The sequence below is a fragment of the Macrobrachium rosenbergii genome, chromosome 16 (assembly GCF_040412425.1).
Source record: "Macrobrachium rosenbergii isolate ZJJX-2024 chromosome 16, ASM4041242v1, whole genome shotgun sequence".
NCBI lineage: Eukaryota > Metazoa > Arthropoda > Malacostraca > Decapoda > Palaemonidae > Macrobrachium > Macrobrachium rosenbergii.
In genome coordinates, this window is record NC_089756.1 from 13,628,246 (window position 1) to 13,646,819 (window position 18,574).

The following is an 18,574-nucleotide window of genomic DNA, read 5'->3' on the forward strand; positions in this document are numbered from 1 at the left end:
GCACCAGCATCGCCAGTACCCCCTGATCGGGATTCTCGGGATCCAGGGTCTTTTCCCGAATCTCGACAACAGAGATGTAGGAGGCCACCTGCATGGCACGACGATTATAAGGTGTAATTTTGTTGAACTCTGTAACCTGTCGTATTTTTAGTAATTCTGGGAGTGTTGTATTAATTATGTATGTTATTTTGTCTTTTTTTATTCTTTATTTTGTTGTGTTCACGGTTAGCTAGGACAGCTCCTGCAAAAGAACAGGGTGCTTATACTATTGTATTTTGAAGATAGAAAAATATTTGCCGCCCTATATAATATATTTGTCTATCTTGTGGGGGCATGTATGGGCTAGCCGTATTCATAAACGTAAGATATGTTTGACAAGGGAGGGGGAGTGTGCCTGACAATGCACAGCAAGGGGAGAGTTAGTTGCAGCTGCCTGCTGGTAAGGATCACTTGTAGCCAGTATTGTCCTGAACTCTTTATGGGCTAATAAAGCTTCAGAGGTTAGCTATCTTTCTCTTGCCCTCACAACATGGAAACACTTAAAACACCTCGACATTATACTTGATGATCAGTCAGCATACAGAAAAAACCACTCAACACTACATTATGTGCAATTATAAATATGGTAGAAATTATAGCAAATGGAAAATGTGGCATCCTGGTTATGCTAGACCTAAGTGAAGCATTTGACACAGTTGACCACAATCTACTACTTGAAGACGAGAGCAGTAGGCATCGAAGATGACGTACACGAGTGGTACAAAAGCTACTTAGAAAATAGGAAGGTTACAGTGGTTATATTAAATGTGAAATCAGAAAAGAAAGGCCTATCAAAAGGAGTGCCCCAGACAGCGTTCTAGGTTCACTGCTGTTTGGCATTTACACAACTGAATTATCTAGAATTCTAAATAAGCACTAGGTTAAGTATAAACTGTATGCTGATGATACTCAGTTCTACTATTTTCCTGCCGAAGCGGTAGAAGACACCATTAATAAAATTGATGCAGTAATGAAAGATAAAAAAAAATGGATGTCGGCGAAGAAATTGAAAATGAAGACAAAACTCAGTGTACACTATTTGGATCTGACAGTGCACTACGAAAATATGAACACTTCAAAAGAATAACTATTGGTTCGTCAACAATAAATGTTGTAGCAGCAGTAAGGAACTTAGTATTTACTGATGATAAACTGTCGATGAAGAGCCATATATTGCATATTACAAAAACCTGTAACTATCATTTTAGAAACATTGCATTTATTAGAAAATACCTAAACGAAGGTACTCTGAAAACAGCAATTTGCAACCAAATACTTTCGAGGCTTGACTACTGCAATGTCATATACTACGGTCTACATAACTACCTACTAAGAAAAGTGCGAGGAGTACAAAATAGAGCCGCCAGGTTAATAAAAAGACTACGTTCCCGTGATAGAATAACCTCAGCATTAATTGAGCTACATTGGCTCCCAATAAAAGCTTGAATAGAATATGAAATACTACTTACAGTCTTTAAAGCACTAAAATATGATGAACCAACATATCTAAGAAACTGCTTAAGCTTCTTTAGACCCGGAATGAATATTGTTATCAGACATGCAAGTGAAGCATATAGGCTATTTGAGAGAGCATTTGTACACTGCGCACCAAGACTATACAACAAAATACCGCCTGAAGTGAAGAGCATACAAGAAGAATGCAAATTTAAAGAGGAACTAAAGACTCTCCTATTCTGCGGGAGCTACGATACTGACGAGAAAACACTGAAAGACAATTATAAAATATAAGAAGCCCCTTATTTTGAAAACTTACATGGGCCCGCCAGAGAGGGAATTATCGCTGTGGAGGGCTGTACATAAAACCAAACAAAGTGAAAGGATGGAATATAGAGCATTCGTTCTGAATTACTTCTGTAATTCAGGTCTGTCAGACGTCACTGATTAGTTAAAAAGTTAATTTTGAATTTCAAGAGTGATTAGAAATAGTTGTATTTTTTACCTATTCCAATGTAAATCTTATGGATACTACTTTACACTCCAAGATACCAAATTTTGATAATGTTTGCATTTTGTATTAGTTTGTGTTAACATATTTTCCTCACGAGCTAGACTTTTTGCATGCAAATGAATTAAAACTTGATATTGGTTGTGAATATTTTGTCTTAAATGTAAACATTTTGTCTAATCTCCAAAAATTTTCACTCGTAGTCAGGACCCTGCTCGTAGTAAGCCCTTTTACATCAACTCTATTCAGTAAGTTAGTTGTCATGAATAGAAAAGTTTCGCACCCACTAAAACCCAGAGCTAGTATGCAATGCAAAATGGGGATAAAATTCACAACTTGGGGGCTTGATTATTAGCTTTAGTGGCTCCAATTTACAGCTGTATTAACTGTTTAGCGTAATCTACCCACCTACTGTATCTCATTAACTGCCAAAAATTGCCGAATGAAAGAGGAAAGGACAGGATACTGAAGTATCAAGTAAAGAAAATATCTAAGGATAGATCGTACTGAAAAATCTTAAAGTCTCGAGTTTGACTGTAAATAGTGAAATCTTTGAACAGTGAACACCATTCGAAATTTAAAGTTTAAAAGATTCATTGCTGTGATTATCGTTTAAGTTCAAATGTAATATTTGTTACTGCTTTTGATTTCAATGTAAATAACGGCTTGAGTATTATTTACATTAGTTATTATAATTAATCTGCACAATTCATAAATCTTCTATAGACAACCACTAATTCTTTCAACAGGTGTTTACTGGTATTTGCCAGTATAATTCTACAGTCAATATGAGCAACTGCAGAACAAAGAAGAGACTCATCATCAAGAGATACAGCCCTAAAGAATTTCCGTGAAGGAAACAGATCTAATTGGTTTCGAATTATGTCTGTCTGAAGCATTAAATTTCATCGCAGAACGAAGTCAGTCCGGTTTCACTAAGTTATGCATTTTAGGGGTGTATATTTTTTAGTGGTAAGTTTTTTCATCATTTTGATTGTTATATTACCTACTTTATATTTTTACATGCTTTTATTTAACTGGACTTCTGCATCTGTCTCTCTGTCCTCAAATCTTGCAAGTCAATTTTCGATCTCTTCCCTTCATCCGATGGACTTGAAATTTTGCATGGTTACTCAATCCCGGTGACATGATCGGTATGTCAGCAGTGACCTCTAGTAACCCTACAGTGACCTCACCCAGTATCTCAGGATTTGTATGAAACTTTTCGGATTTTTCACAACTTAAATGACTTGGTAGAATCTATCTTCTATATAACCCCCCTTCCCTTTTCCATCCCCCTCCCCCTCCCCGGCACACGATCAGGTGTTAATTTAGCAGTGTCCTCCCCCTCCCTTTCCCTCTTCCATCCCCTTCCCCTCCCATCCCCTTTCCTCACCCATCCTCCTCCCCCTTCCAAAGTACACAATCAAGTGTTAATTTAGCTGTCCTGCCCTCCCCTTCCCCCCCTCCCGCTTCCTGTGTATACAGTCAAGTGTTATCTGTGTCCTCCCCTTCCCTCTTCCATCCCCCTCCACTTCCCCTCCCCTACCCCTTCCTTCTCCCCCTCCTCTTTCCTCCATCCCCTTCCCATTTTCATCCCATCGCCCTACCTCCTCCTTCCCCCCACCTTCCCCTCTTCCATCCCCCTTCCCCTTCTCCCTCACCTTCTTACTCCTCCTTCCCTCACCCTCCCCCGTAAACGGATATCAGTTTCGTTAACTACAACCATAAACCTGTTACAATTTCTGTAAAAACTAAGAAGTATAAAAAAGAAAAATACAAAATAACTTTAAACATGCTTTTATTAAATTGCACAAAAAAGTAAACAAAAAATATATATTTTGAGAAACACCAGGATTTTCTTACAATTAATCATGTCTACAGAAATAAAAGCGTGGGCACCAAACATGGAAGGAAATGCTACAAGAAAAATATATATTTTTTTAATTCTTGTAGCAATTCCTTCCATGTTTGTGGCCCACGCTTTTATTTTTGTAGACATGATTAATTGTAAGAAAATCATGGTCTCAGAAAATCTCCTTTTACTTTTTAGCGCATTTTAATTAAGGCATGTTTAAATTTTTTTAAAGATTTTTTTTATTCTTTTAGAATATTCTTCAACGTCCACATTTTGAATTCGTATTCATTTGAGGGAGACTCGTTTTAAATATATATCCGAAGTCCAAGACTTTTACATAAATTCTGGTGCGTTGTGATTGTCAAAGCTCCATTTTGCTCACAAATATTTAGTTTAATATAAACATTTTGACAGCAGTTATTTGGTCTAATTCTGTTACTCATTAGTCACTAATTTTTCACCAAAATTATTTAGGAGGTCAACTGGTTACAAGTGAAATTTTCAAAGGCTACAGTAGTTTCACACCTAATAGGAATCGAAATCAGTATGACAAGGCAGAGTAAGGATAAAGTGATTATGACTGCATTTGAAACCTAATTATTAATTAAATTGACTTAATATTAGTTTTTTTTTAAGTCAGAACAACCAAGATTGCCGAATGTAGTAAGTATGGAAAGGAAAGGCTACTTAGTTATCAAGTAAAGGAAACGTTGACAGGTGAGATTTTAAGTTGTACTGGAAAACTATACTTTATTTGAATTTGTTTAAAAATATTAACGCATGCAAACCGCTTAGTCTAATATTTGGCAACCGAAGATAATTAGGTTATTGGATCTTGGTTTTCATTTCGAGGTTTAAATAATATCGACAAGTCTGTGATACTTAAAGCAATAGGTGAAAGGTAACGAATTTCTCATAATTATTACTGCGCACGCGCACATTCACACCCAGTGCATATAAGCTAATAATTCTTATCAGGTGGAGAATCAGTCATTTATATACCAGTACGTAACCAGGATCCAAAACTTCCAGTACAGATAGGCTACCTGCCTATGGTATTTTACTGCACGTAGAAAGTAGTTTTCTTTTGATAAATTAATGGCATATATAAATTAACATAATATGAACAAGTCACTGGACCTCTCTCTCTCATAATATGTTTCCTTTGTTGAACTCGAGTTCTGTATATCGTACTGTAGTTCTTATAGCAGCGATCGACAACTGCCTCCTGTTACTAAAAAATAGACCGCGCCAGTGCGCATGCTCGTGTTTACATCAAGCAGGTCGGACATGCAAACGCATTTTGAGTGCCTCACAGAAGGGAATACCTTCCAGTTAAATCCAGCCAGTGACTGGCAGGACTGGTGGATTACATGGAACTGGAGAGGCACTGGTGTGACCGGACTGTGTGTCAAGTTGTTCTTGAAATATCTTCTCGACTCTCTTTTGATATCATTTACCTCCGTCAATGGTAATAATGATGAATCAAACAAAAACGTCTTTCAGTTTTCTTCTGAACATGGATAGAGAAACCCACAAGATTCCTGTGTATAACTTCTTTTACTTGTAAATATTTACATGTTACTTTTAAACTCGAGTACTTTCAGGTCCTAACTGTGACCCTTTTTCAAGAGATGAGGTAGTCAGGCTGGTTCAAGGCCCAGCAATCTTCTGGAACTTCTTCTCCCTGTGCTGTCATTTATATGATGGCTGTCCTGGTTTCCATTCTCTTGAGAGTTGTTAATCTCCTCCTGACGGTTTGATATCCTGATCTGATGGTCAGTGGTACTGACATCCTGAGGCTATACAGTCCTCACACCTGAACCAAGTGAAAGGTTACATGAGTACTTTGTATTTTCATATCAGAAAAGAGAGAGATAGAAATAAAAACATATATATATATATATATATATATATATATATATATATATATATATATATATATATATTGAGGCCCTCTAATTATAATACTAAGGTCAGTATTACGTTATTTCCACAAAGACACCAAACGTACTTTGTTGGGTTACTGTATTAAAAATAAATTGCAATATATACATATACACATATACTGTATACACACACACACACACACACACACACACACATATATATATATATATATATATATATATATATATATATATATATATATATATATATATGGATTTTAACCCACGAGAAACGCTTGGAGCCACGTTTTTGTTCTCGCCTTTTTACAAGCACAGCCTTGTTTCCCACCACTGGCAAACCACGGCACTCTAGCCAATGTTTAAGCTGACATTCTGAATGATGTAGCACACTGCTAAACACAAAAGCAGCGCCAGGAACGTCAGTTTCTTTCAACTTATGTTAGGAACTTCCCTGCTGTGGCCATTACAACATAAGTCGTACTGATTTGTTTGTCCGACCTTGTGTAACTGTGTGTAGCTAAGCGCATAGTGATGACGTAGTTGCCGATCACAGCTATTGACGGCCTGACACAGGAAATTGCATTTATAAATGCACATTTTACTTTATGTAATTCTGAAGTGTAGAGTTTACTGGTTAGAACGAAATTTTAATTTTCAGTCAGTAATTTCAGTACATATTTGAAATCATCAATTTGAAGACCTGGAATTTAAACATTTTACAAATGGATTTACAAGGCATGGTTTCCAAACGGAGTGGAGTGCATGTCCAGTACGCATCTTCACATCAAGAGGTCTCTATTTTCCCGCTCTACGCGAGATAACGGAGCAAGGAGCCCCAGTATCTGAGTTCTGAGAATATCTTAGTTTAACCAGACCACTGAGCTGTTTAACAGCTCTCCTAGGCCTGGCCCGAAGTATCATAGTATGCTACTGTCCCTCATCGTGAACACGTGGATCAAGACCATGTCGACACTTAAATTGTTAATTTCAGTAGTTGAAATTAAACCAGTGCTATGGGACAAACAATTAGAAGAATATAAGTGTCGCAATTCGGTTATATCAGGATTAAGAGAAATTTGTTGCTCATTGAATGAAAATTTTGAAGGCTTGAGCGATAAAGAAGAAATGAATTTGGTGACATTCTAAAATAGATAAAAAGCTTGTTTTCGTCACATTTTAATTCCTAAAAGAGAATAGTAAATGTCTTATTTGTGCATTTAGTGAATGCACCCAATGGATTCTGCGTTGTTTTCTTTTTTCATTTCCAAATAGAGGTAAGAAAGGCACAACAGTTATCCTTCTTATCCGTCTTGCGTACTGATTGTAGCAGTAAAAAAAAAAAAAAAAAAAAATCATGCGGCGATCGCCTCCCCTGCGGTTGGGTGGCGCGGTGTCCTGTGTTGCTAACCATGGGGAAATTTCCTTAGATTTGGGGAATTCGGGTGATTGATGGGGAAATGGGGAATTTGTGTCAAAATTTTGGGAATTCTCGCATTTTAGTTCAGATTCACTAGAAATTATATACTTTTCTACAAATCAAATTTCTCGAATAGATATTTTACTAAGAACATTATTTCATCATATTAACCGAATTTCACTAGCATTCCTTTACAAGGCCATATACCCAAATCACAAGTTCAGAACCTGAAGGGAAACTTTATTTCTACAAGCACAGATCATATACAAATGCATGATCAAGATGGAAATATCCCTGAGACACGGTCTAAACTTGTAACTATTACGTAGTTACAGTGGTCCTGTACGTGTAAGGGCCAACGATATAGTCTCGGTTACAGTGCATGTTACACAAATGCTTTATTTTGGACAGGTTCACTTCTCGTATGCTTCTAAACTTCGATGCAATTTGTGTATTTTCATACACACGTGAGAGTCTTAAGCATGGCCGTAAGAGCTGAGTGCATCGAGAAACTGCTTAATTGGTTTTGCGAAAATAAAGTATCACATCAAGACAAAAATTTTATTGAAAATTTTAAAATTGGATTTTGAAGCAAATTAAAAAAAGGACAGGAACACTGCTGTACGGATTTGGTTAGCCCACAAAGCAGGAATTAAATAAAACGATGGTATTAAACGGTTTTTAAAATCAAGGATAATAAAAAATAGATAAATACTGATAAAATCTTGTATGGGTAACTACAGAAAAATATTAACATTGAAATACAGTACATAGATTATTTGTAAAATGTACATGACAAAATATTTGTCAACCCGAATAGTACGATAACATTAGTTTTGGGTTTGGTAGAGTTGAGTCAACTTTGATTAAATTCTGAGTGTAATACTCTTAAAAGGGTAAAATATTGTATATTTTCCTTAAGAAAAAAAAAATCAGCTTATTGACCTAGCAGTCATTGACAAAGGCAGAATGACGGTCACGGCGATCGTTGACAAATTGTTGACGAAGTTGTATCACAAGGACTTGGACTTATTCCGTTGTGAACTAGATGCTCTATTTAGAGAGGTAGGAATTGGTTGAACTTTTGTTGTATCTATTGTATCTGTTGTTGTAAACGTCAGTGTTATTAACTGGGCCTCCATCGAGTGTGTGTGTGTGGTTTAAAGTGTCCCAAGAATTAATAGAATACAGTTGTCTGTAGCAAACAGGAGTCAGAGAGAGAGAGAGAGAGAGAGAGAGAGAAATTGCGTTTGTGGTTTAAAGTAACCTATGAACTAATAGGATAATGTGTTTGTATAGCCGTGTGAGAGAGAATGGGAGAAAAGTGGGTGGGTGGGTGGGGACGGAGGGGGTTGCTTAAAGTGTCCCACGAATTAATTGGATAATTGGTTTTTATAGGAGAGAGAGAGAGAGAATTTTTGTGTGCGTTGTTTAAGGTGACCTATGAGTTAATAAGAAAATGTGCTTATTTAGCAGTGAGAGTTTATATAGCAGAGAGAGAGAGAGAGAGAGAGAGAGAGAGAGAGAGAGAGAGAGAGAGAGAGAGAGAGAGATTGTCCCCAAAAGTTACTAAGTCCATAATACGTGTCCTTTCAACTGGTGAGGTTATTCTCAATTATGGTTGACTCCGACAATCCAAAGACACCACCTAGGGTTTCAAAAAAGATGAAATACTTAGTGATGTATTCAACAAACTGGAAACAATTCCATTATTTAAAGGCTGGTTAGAATCTAGTAGGAAAAGTGTAAGACGAGCGCGTTGCAAGGATTGTGACAGGGTTACATGCCAAAAAAAAAAAAAAATCTGAGAAAGACATGCAGGTTGGTTAAAGCACAAAAATAATGTTACCAGTAGTAGCAACGCACACTTTTATCGATGCCTTCGGTGAGTGGACAAATGTCAATGAATAGGGACAGAAAAGAGGTGGAATTGAATTAGCTAGTTCCTCAGATCATTAGAAGCCTCAAAACTTTCTCCTGATTAGGTTTTCTACCCTTCTATCATATTTTTTGGGCCATAGCTTGAATACACCTACTCAGTAATACTTGACGATGTTAAACGCAATCAGTTGCAATATCTATTTTGGTTGACGGTTTCACCTGGCTCTTAAATGATTCTTGAAACACTTGGGGTTTCTAATATTGGCAGAAGGCACTCCTTGACAGGGACCCAATTTCTACGAATGACTACTTGACTTGACATATTACAAATTATACCTCATTTAAATGGTGTCATGGCTTACCTGACCTTCAAATTAAGGTAGCTTGTACTGCCACAAAATATTCGTTTTTGTTACGTTTTATATTGTTCCTATGTAGGTTGCAAAGGTCTTTTAAAAGACTCCCCAAGTACGTTTCACATTTCTGCAGTTATTGCAGATTTTCTCACTTAACTCCAATCAAGTGTATTCTACCATTTTAAAGAATTTTCTTGTAATACGCGTTTTGCCCCTTCATTTGTATCACTTCCCCCGGATTCCCTCTTTTTAAGCTCTTATGTATTCTTATCACATTGTTTAGCATGCCATAAGCTTATTTTCCAGTTGCATGGCCACAGGCTTTGTATTAAGAAGTGACGAGGTGGGCGATGTTTCATCATTACCGTTCACCGCTGTCGTTCGTTACATATTCTTAGGAACCGGCTTAGTCTGCACCTGAGTCATGTTTAGATTACAGTCTCCATTTGACTCTGTAATTTACGTCGTAAGCTCCTTATCCTGCAAATTGTCTTCAGTGTTGAATTGACCATCTTTACATTCCAGGATTTCTATTTATCTCTCTCTCTGCGGATGGCCTAGTTTAAGAGGTGTTATACATTTTGAGTAAATTCAATATGTTCTTGAGAGTTGTGATTCAAGTTGGTTCCATTGATTGTGTTACATTATGGCTCTGACTTTAAAGAGCTTGGAATATAGCCTTGTTCTGCTCTATAGGATACTATAATTTGGGTGATTTTACCTTTTTTTAAAGACAAAATATAAATACCATTTTTTGAGGTTAATGGGAAACTCAGTACTGTTTACACGACATAGTTTACTTTGAGCCATTTGCTACTATCTACAGGCTATCTAACACCATCTGAAGATGGCACTGCAAACAGGATAAAGGTTGCATTTGTTTACTTTTGACTGTCATGTTCAGCAGCCTATCATTATTATTGCTGTTATCAGGTAAATTACAGTTTGCTGCTCAGTAAGTCTCGTGTAAGTTATCTAAAGTTAATTTTTAGGAATTTTGCAAACATTTAACTCCAAAATAGGTGTCTTCTAGCATTAGTTAGAATTTGTTTCACATTGTATCAGGTTTGTTAAACTGAATTTATGGTTGATTTTTCCTCCTATTGTTTTCCATTTTTTAGGTTACATCAGTAGTTTTATTTCCTGTCTTCCGTTCTTAAAACTGTAGGGTTTTATTTTTAAACACAACCACATACGGTTTTCATCGTAATGTCTGCTAAGGAATTCCACAAAAGCAGATGGACGGCTATGTCACAAATCACTTTTCATAAAAATTGGGTTAAAGCCATTTCTTGACATTGTTCTCTGGATTGCGAAGGTTTTGCTTTCAGTGAAACCCCAAATCCCACAAACTGTCTACTATATCTGAATTTACACTTCATGCCTTCCATGTTTCTCCTATTCTCTCTTTCGGTTTGGCAATGTTATATTCAAGAGAAGTCACTGCACATCGTAGATTCCTTGCTACTAGTCTGAAACAACCTAATGGGTCGTTTTCTTACCTGATCCTTCAAGTTTTAGGATTCCATTTCTTTTTTTTTTTTTCAGAACTATCCAGTAAAATCCTTAGAGGAAGCAGACCGTGTCTGTGACAAAAGCTGGAAGTTTTTTATCCTATATATATAGTTGGTTAAGACGTGTAAGACAGGCTCATACTGTAATTTTATATTTATTAGGATGTTATGTACTTTAGAGATTCTGTGATTACCTTGCTATATACCAGGTCTTGCACATTTCATTTCTTTGTGTACCGTTTACGAATTTTCGTTATATTCAAGGATATCATGCTTTAGCTAGTCCTAAACAAAAAGGACGCCCCTAGACTTGAAATACAAAATATAAGTTGAAAGGGTTACTCTTGTTTTACTCTTATTTTTTGTATGCGCCTTTCGAGTGGGCTAGCTTCTAACTTTTGCACCAGTGAAGTATAACTTAAAATTATGAGGAATGTTGTTCCTTCGACATTATAAAAACCTCAGCAAAATATATGAGAAAACTGTGTTGAAAATAACTGGTTGTTTTCTTCATGAATCATTAAATTCTTTTGTTTTCCAGGACAACTCAGTGAAATAATTGTGTGCAAGGTAGAAGAGGCTGTTACGAGGCTCAGGTTTTCATTGTAAATATAGACAAACATCTTGTTAGATAAGGCAGTAATGTACCAGTTGCTTGGGTTAATTACTTACTAAGTTAAGGCACCGGAAACTAAAACAGTAATAAACAGTATACTATTATTCTCTAAATAATAATTGAAGCAAAACGTAATGTCTCTAAAGGGACAAAAATTTACCTTTTCCGAGAGATACAGTACATTAGATTTGCTCCTTATCAGAAACAGACAAGCTACAAGCCTACACAGCTCAGTTGATTTGAGAATCAGCCTGTTGAACTGTGGTAGTCAGCACGTGGAATGGGAGCAACATGAAAAAAGATGGTAGAGTTGACTAGTAGTCTGATAACCGAGTGCTGGATTGTGTGGTAGTGTAAAGTCCCCGCTCAACACGTTCTCTATCATGAACATCCCGTTTTTTGCGGTGCCTTCACATCGACCTGGGGTCGGCGAAAATACATGTTTACCACCATACTGTATTTATAAATTATATATTTTATTCTTTCCAAATGATCATGCTTTATGTGCATGTAACGAAGTATTTTTATAACACATCAGACATTATTAATCACTATGTTTTCTGTATGAACCTGTCTTGTTTTTGTAGAGAAATAGTTTGACCTCAGGTCACCTGTAAATCTTTGTACCTGCGGTCTCTGCGAAGTATGCAGACGTCTGCACGCCGCTTTATAAGCGGCTCGCTTCATCAATAAACTAACGGACTAACTACGGTGCTCTAACAAAGTGTTTGGGTTTTTACCGACCCTCGTTGGCAGGTGGCCAGCGTCATTAGCGGACCCACATGGCATGCTCCCCCAGCGTGTTTTGACGCGAATATTCCCTCACACTCCTAGTGAGAGCACGAAATGAGCATGGATGCGGACATTCCCAACCCAACCACGTACAAATTACCGTGAACCTCTCGGAGGTAGACACCTCCCTCTCGCAACCCCCTCCCGAGCGCACCTCCACGCCGGTACCTGCACCCGACACAATGACCCCTCTGACAGACCAACCAAAGACGGCCCTTAACATAAGGCTGCCGCCATTTACCAGAGAAAACGCAGTGTCCTGGTTCTGCAGGGTCAAGGGGCAGTTCAGGGTAGCAGGCCTAACAAATGAGGTGTTGAAGGCCATCAACGTCCTCCCGGAGGAGATATACAGGAAGGTCGCCCCTTGGTTATTGACGATGCCGGTCCCCGCCACCTTCCAAGAACTAAAATCCACTCTCATCAAGACCTGCTCCCTGCCGGTCTCCGAGAGAGTTGCCTGTGCCCTTAACCTCGCCTTCAAACCCCGGCAGGAGGGAAATTTCTTGGAAACATGGCATGCCCTCCAGGACCTCCTCCTCCTCCCCAAGACTGACAGCAACAGCAGGCGCAAAGAAATTGGCCTGTCGAGGGAGATCTTCCTGCGGCAGCTGCTGCTGGAGGTCTGTGGACAGATCACGGACGCATATACCCTGCCGGTCGAGGACATGATCAAGGTAGCACAGCAGCTGACGGATTCCACGAAGGCAGCCAAGTGGGCAACCACACCCACACACTCCGCCAACTGTCTCCTGCTGGAGGACCCCACCATGGAGCCTGTCAACGTCGTTGACCAGAAAAGGCCGTCCCACCAGCAGAAGAGGGAGGGCTGGGGCTTTGCTATACCACCGGAGGTTTGGGAGAGCTGCCCAGAGATGCAAAGCCCTTGCCCTTTCTTCCCTTCAAAAAAGTGGAGGCGGTGGCGGCCAACCGCACAGGCCACCATGGCAGCAGCAGCAGCAGAAACACCTAGGGCCCCCTTACCAGTAGGGTTCTAGTCGACACCATCTCCGGCAGGATGATGTTGGTCGACACTGGAGCTGTGCATTCAGTGTTCCCGCCTTCACGAGAGGACCGTAGACGCCTGCTGGACCAGACTGCCTTCTTGATGGCTGCGAACGGGTCCCCCATCCTGTCCTACGGCACCAAGCTCCTGTCGATCTCCATCCTTGGCCAGAGGTACAGCTGGGAATTCATCATCGCTGATGTCAGGACCCCACTCCTAAGGGTGGACTTCTTCACCCACTTTGGACTGGCAGTTGACATCAGCCGCAAACGCCTGCTGGACTCTGAGTCCTGCCAGTCCCTGCCCTTGTCGCTGGGCCCCAAGGAGCCTGCCATCTGTTCCGTCGCACCCCACCAATACGGTTCCCTCCTGAAGGAGTTCCCTGAGGTCTTCAAATCCGAGCTCCGCCAGATGCCCAGGGCTCCTGCAAAACATGGGATATACCACTACAGTACATCAAAATGAAGGGCCCCCGATGCATGCAAAGTTCCGACGGCTTCCCCCGCAGCGCCTTCAGGAGGCCAAAAAGGCCTTCGCTGAGATGGAGAGAATGGGCATATGCAGGAAGGCTCCCACCCCCGGGCATCCCCCCTTCACATGGTGCAGAAAGCGGACACCACCTGGAGGCCCTGCGGCGACTACAGGTGGCTGAACCGTGTAACAGAACCTGACCACTACCCCCTGCCAAAAATGCAAGACCTGACGGCCTCTTTCCACGCGGCCAAAATATTCTCAAAAATGGATCTCTTAAAATCATATTTTCAGGTACCAGAAGCGCCAGAGGACATCCCCAAAACGGCCATCATCACACCCTTTGGGTCCTACGTCTTCGCCTTCTCCACCTTCGGCCTGAGGAATGTGGGCGCGACCTTCCAGAGGTTGATGGACAGCATCCTGGGGGACCTGGACTTCTGCGTCGGCTACGTCGACGATATCTTTTCCAGGTCTTGGGAGGAACACCTGTGGCACATCCGGAAGGTCCTGCAGTGCCTGCAAGAAAATGGCCTCGTCATCAGGTTCGACAAGTGTACCTTTGGCGTCAAAAAGGTGGAATTCCTGGGCCATGAGATATCCCAAGGGGCCGTACAAGAATTCCTCGGGATGGTCAACTACTACAGAAGATTCATCCTGGGGATCGCTCACACCATGGCCCCCCGACGGAGGTCCTCAAGGGACGTCCAAAATCCTTAGAGCGGGGTCCAGACCAGCAGAAGGCCTTCCTCCTGATGAAGGCTGCCCTCACCAAAGCAACATCTCTGGCCCACCAAAACCCCAACGCTCCCCTCCAGCTGATGACGGATGTCAGCGACGTTGCCTGCGGAGCTGTCCTGGAACAAGTCATCAGGAGGACTCCTCAGCCCATCGCCTTCTTCAGCAGGAGGCTAAGCCCCACCGAGTCCCACTACAGCACCTTCGACCGGGAACTCTTCGCAGCATACCAGGCTGTACAGCACTTCAGTTCCTCCTGGAGGGAATGCCCTTCACAATCTGGACTGACCACCAGACACTGGTCCACACCTTCATGAAGTTGGGGGACACATGGTCCTCTAGGCAGCAGTGGCACCTCTTGGAATTCATCTGCACCATCAAATATCTCCCCGGCAGGAAGAACCCAGTAGCCGATGCCCTCTCCAGGATCGAGATCGACTCAGTACAACTCGGGATCAACTACAAGGACCTCGGCCGCGAGCAGGCTGCTGACCCCGAGACCCCGCCTACCGTACAGCCGTCACGTCGCTGAAGTGGAAGGACGTGCACTTTGGCTCAGGACGATCGACATTACTGAGCGATGTTAGCACTGGACGCCCCCGCCCCCTGGTGCCTGCCTCCAGACGTCAGCTGGTCTTCGACGTCATCCACGGCCTATCCCACCCCCCCGGAAGGACAACAGCCAGGCTGCTGATGGAAGTACGCGACTGCCTGGGCAAGGTAGTGTATGCAGTGTCAGGCCAGCAAAGTAGGACGGCACACCAAATCTGGAGTGGGTGAGTTCCCCCAGCCAAAGAGACGCTTCGGGCACATCCATGTCGACATAGTGGGTCCTCTTCCCCCATCAGGAGCAGCCAGATACCTTCTAACAGTCGTCGACCGCTCCACCAGGTGGCCCGAAGCTACACCCATGGAAGAAGCCACCTCCAGTGCGTGTGCGGAACCACTCCTCTCTGGCTGGATCAGCTGGTTCGGTGTCCCAGACCACATAACACCAGACAGAGGACCTGCTTTCCTGTCCGAGCTGTGGACTGCCCTGGCACGCCTGATGGGGACCACTCACCACAGCACCACTGCCTACAACCCCGCAGCCAACGGAATGGTGGAAAGGTTCCACAGGTCTCTAAAGGTGTCCCTCATGGCTCGTTGCTCCTCCGAGAATTGGAAATACCAACGGCGACCCCTCCTCAGCGGAAAAAGTCTATGGGGAGACCCTGTTAGTCCCGGGGGAGTTTGTCGCAGAGGACAGGGACGACATAGGGGTGCAGAGGCTCCATGACAGGATTGGAAAGTTTGCCCCCTGCCAAAGGACATTCACTGACAGGATGTCCCCCTTCATGCCCCCCAGGCCACCCACGTCTTCATGAGGGACAATGCCGTGCACCCACACTTAACCAGACCCTACAGAGGACCTTTCCTAGTACTGGAAAGATACAAGAAGGCATTCTGAGTAGCTGTCCATGGGCGGGAAGACTGGATATCCATAGATCGTCTCAAACCCGCACTCCTGGAGGAGGACATCGGAGGCGGTCCCCAAAGCCTCCCACAGGGTGTGGAACCCTCTCGGACAACCCCGCGTGCAGGAAAGAGGCGTGGGTGTCCCCGGAAAACCCAGAAACCAGACAGTTAGGCACCCAAACAAACCGCTCCAGAGGGCGCCGAGGAAGGCGACCACCCTCTCCAGTTGACATCCAGGAAGCGAGGCCCCCTTCGTCGCCCCAGCGGATACCTGCTTTGATCAGACGTTACCTCCATCTTGGGGGGGCAGTATTGTAAAGTCCCCGCTCAACACGTTCTCTATAATGAACATCCCGTTTTCTGCGGTGCCTTCACATCAACCTGGGGCCGGCGAAAATACATGTTTACCACCATATTTGTAAATTAATATATGTCTTTCCGAATGATCATGCTTTATGTACATGTAACGAAGTATTTTTGTAACACATCAGACATTATTGATCACTATGTTTTCTGTACGAACCTGTCCTGTTTTTGTAGAAATAGTTTGCCCGCAGGTCACCTGTAAATCTGTACCTGCGGTCTCCGCGAAGTACGCAGACGTCCACACGCCGCTTTATAAGCGGCTCGCTTCATCAATAAACCAGCAGTACTTGTTTTCCTGCTCATTATTTCGCACCTCTCTCACAGTAGATGCGACAAGTTTCATGGAAGTAACAGGAAAGGACAGGAAAGTTGTCATAAAAGCAAATGCTATATTGCGAGAGTCACAGGACGTGGAAAGGAAGCAGCAGTTGACCAACTGAAAAATGGATGTTGAATTGTGGGAGTCGCAACGGATGGAGTGGAAATAACATGGAAGGTAGCAAAACTGAATTGACTGAAAAATGAATGCTGGACTATGGAAGTCGCACGACATAGAATGAAAATAAAACGACTATTTTTACACAAAAGCATTTGCGTGGTAATCAGAGCAGTTTAGAATGAAAACAGTTTTTACAAAGTTTTTCTTTGGACCAATGAAAATATTGGGAATAAATAAATGAACGTGACAAAATTTATTTTTATTTCTAATTTGTTCTTAACATTTAACTATCTGACTTTTCACATTCAATATTTTACATGTTACACTTCTATTATTCTCATTAAATACTCTCCTCCTTCATAAGAGAGGATCCTACATGTTCGTTTCAGAAGTTGGTATGAAACACTGTTTGCAATAAAGCCTGAAGACAAAGCGGCCAAGACATCTTGTGAAATACAGTTTTTATTGCTGGTAAACCAGGGCCTTATTGTTAAGTTTCTGGGCCACATGCATGCAAATTTTTTCTTTTTGGTGTGTGTGTGTTCGGATTACAAGTGGAAGGTCTGGTGTGGTTTAGTAGGCCATATAAAAATTTTCGAGAGGATCTGGACTGACCTACCACTTGCAACTGCCTCCCCCAAAAAGAAACTTTTTCCTAATATACACTTAAGTGATCCAGCAATATAACAGTAAGGCCCTGGATTGCAAGCAGTAAACACAATGTCTTGGCACTGTTGTCTTCAGGCTCTCTTTTGCAAACAAGCGTATTGTATGATCTCGACCCAAACATGCAGAATCCCCTCTGTTGATGCAGGACATTATCTGTGAATGAAATATACTTTCCATAAAATAATTATTAAACACTGAGTGGTGGCTATTATAAATTTGGCAAAAACCAAAGGTAAACACCATACAAATACTCTAGACCTGACCTGATGATATATCACTTTTTTTTCGAAAAATATATTGTGCATAAATAACAGTCCAGTTATTCAAAGACGAAGAATAGGGTTATTTAGCACTAAAAGCTGCATTTTTTAGTCATGGTAGCTTCATCGTGCATTTCTCTATACTGCAAGTGCTGTTCTTTGGGGAAAATCTTGACACCACCAAGCAGTTGTCTCCTCTGTTGAAGTACGACATTCTTTGTAAGAGGAATTTAACAAGAGTTTACTTTTAAAACTGATTTTTCTTTGCTTTGCTAACTGTTATGTCATACAAAAAAAATATAATTTTATAGAAATTTATTCCTTTTATTCAGTTATATATGCTTTGAAATAAAATTGTTTCTGGTTCTGTATAAGGCCTGGGCTGCAAATACTGAATTTTTTCTGCAATCTCGGCATCATGTAAAGTAACATATATTTACTTGCAAAATCAAGTGTGTGCATATTTTAAGTTGGCTACTAAAACTTTCAGAAAGATCTGTCAGTTCCAAAGAAAAGCACTCTTGAAGTTAAGCTCAGTACAAAATACCACAAAAAAACCTTGCGAGGTGTACACAAACTAGTACTGGCACAGCAAGAACTGTAATGAGAAAGGTTAGTGGTTTAAAAACCAAAGTATGATACACACTGAACATTAGTATAAAATAAAAAAAACTATCACAAAATGTCTAACCTTCAAGAATTCCCAAATATTAAGACCACTACTACCAAGACTGAAATAGGGTGAAGCCTCCTTTAATCTAAATACTTAGGACATACCACCAATTATAAGTTACTACTATCCATTTCAGAGACTGCGAGTC

At 41.2% G+C, this 18,574-nt stretch overlaps 1 protein-coding gene and 1 long non-coding RNA gene across 4 annotated transcripts in view; one reads left to right on the forward strand and one right to left on the reverse strand.

Moving 5' to 3' along the window:
• LOC136846985 (uncharacterized) overlaps positions 1-11,859 on the forward strand; it is a 40,888-nt gene extending 29,029 nt beyond the window's left edge. The window contains exons 2-3 of the long non-coding RNA XR_010855567.1: positions 2,755-2,977; positions 10,976-11,859. This is a non-coding gene — a long non-coding RNA (uncharacterized lncRNA). The remainder of the gene's footprint in view (positions 1-2,754; positions 2,978-10,975) is intronic.
• Positions 11,860-17,070: 5,211 nt separating this feature from the next.
• LOC136847102 (AH receptor-interacting protein-like) overlaps positions 17,071-18,574 on the reverse strand; it is a 756,409-nt gene continuing 754,905 nt past the window's right edge. For 2 of the 3 annotated variants that reach the window (XR_010855612.1, XR_010855614.1), the window contains exon 7: positions 17,071-18,351. The gene's annotated coding sequence lies outside the window, so the exon portion shown is untranslated. The remainder of the gene's footprint in view (positions 18,352-18,574) is intronic. The other variant, XR_010855613.1, reaches the window with a different exon arrangement.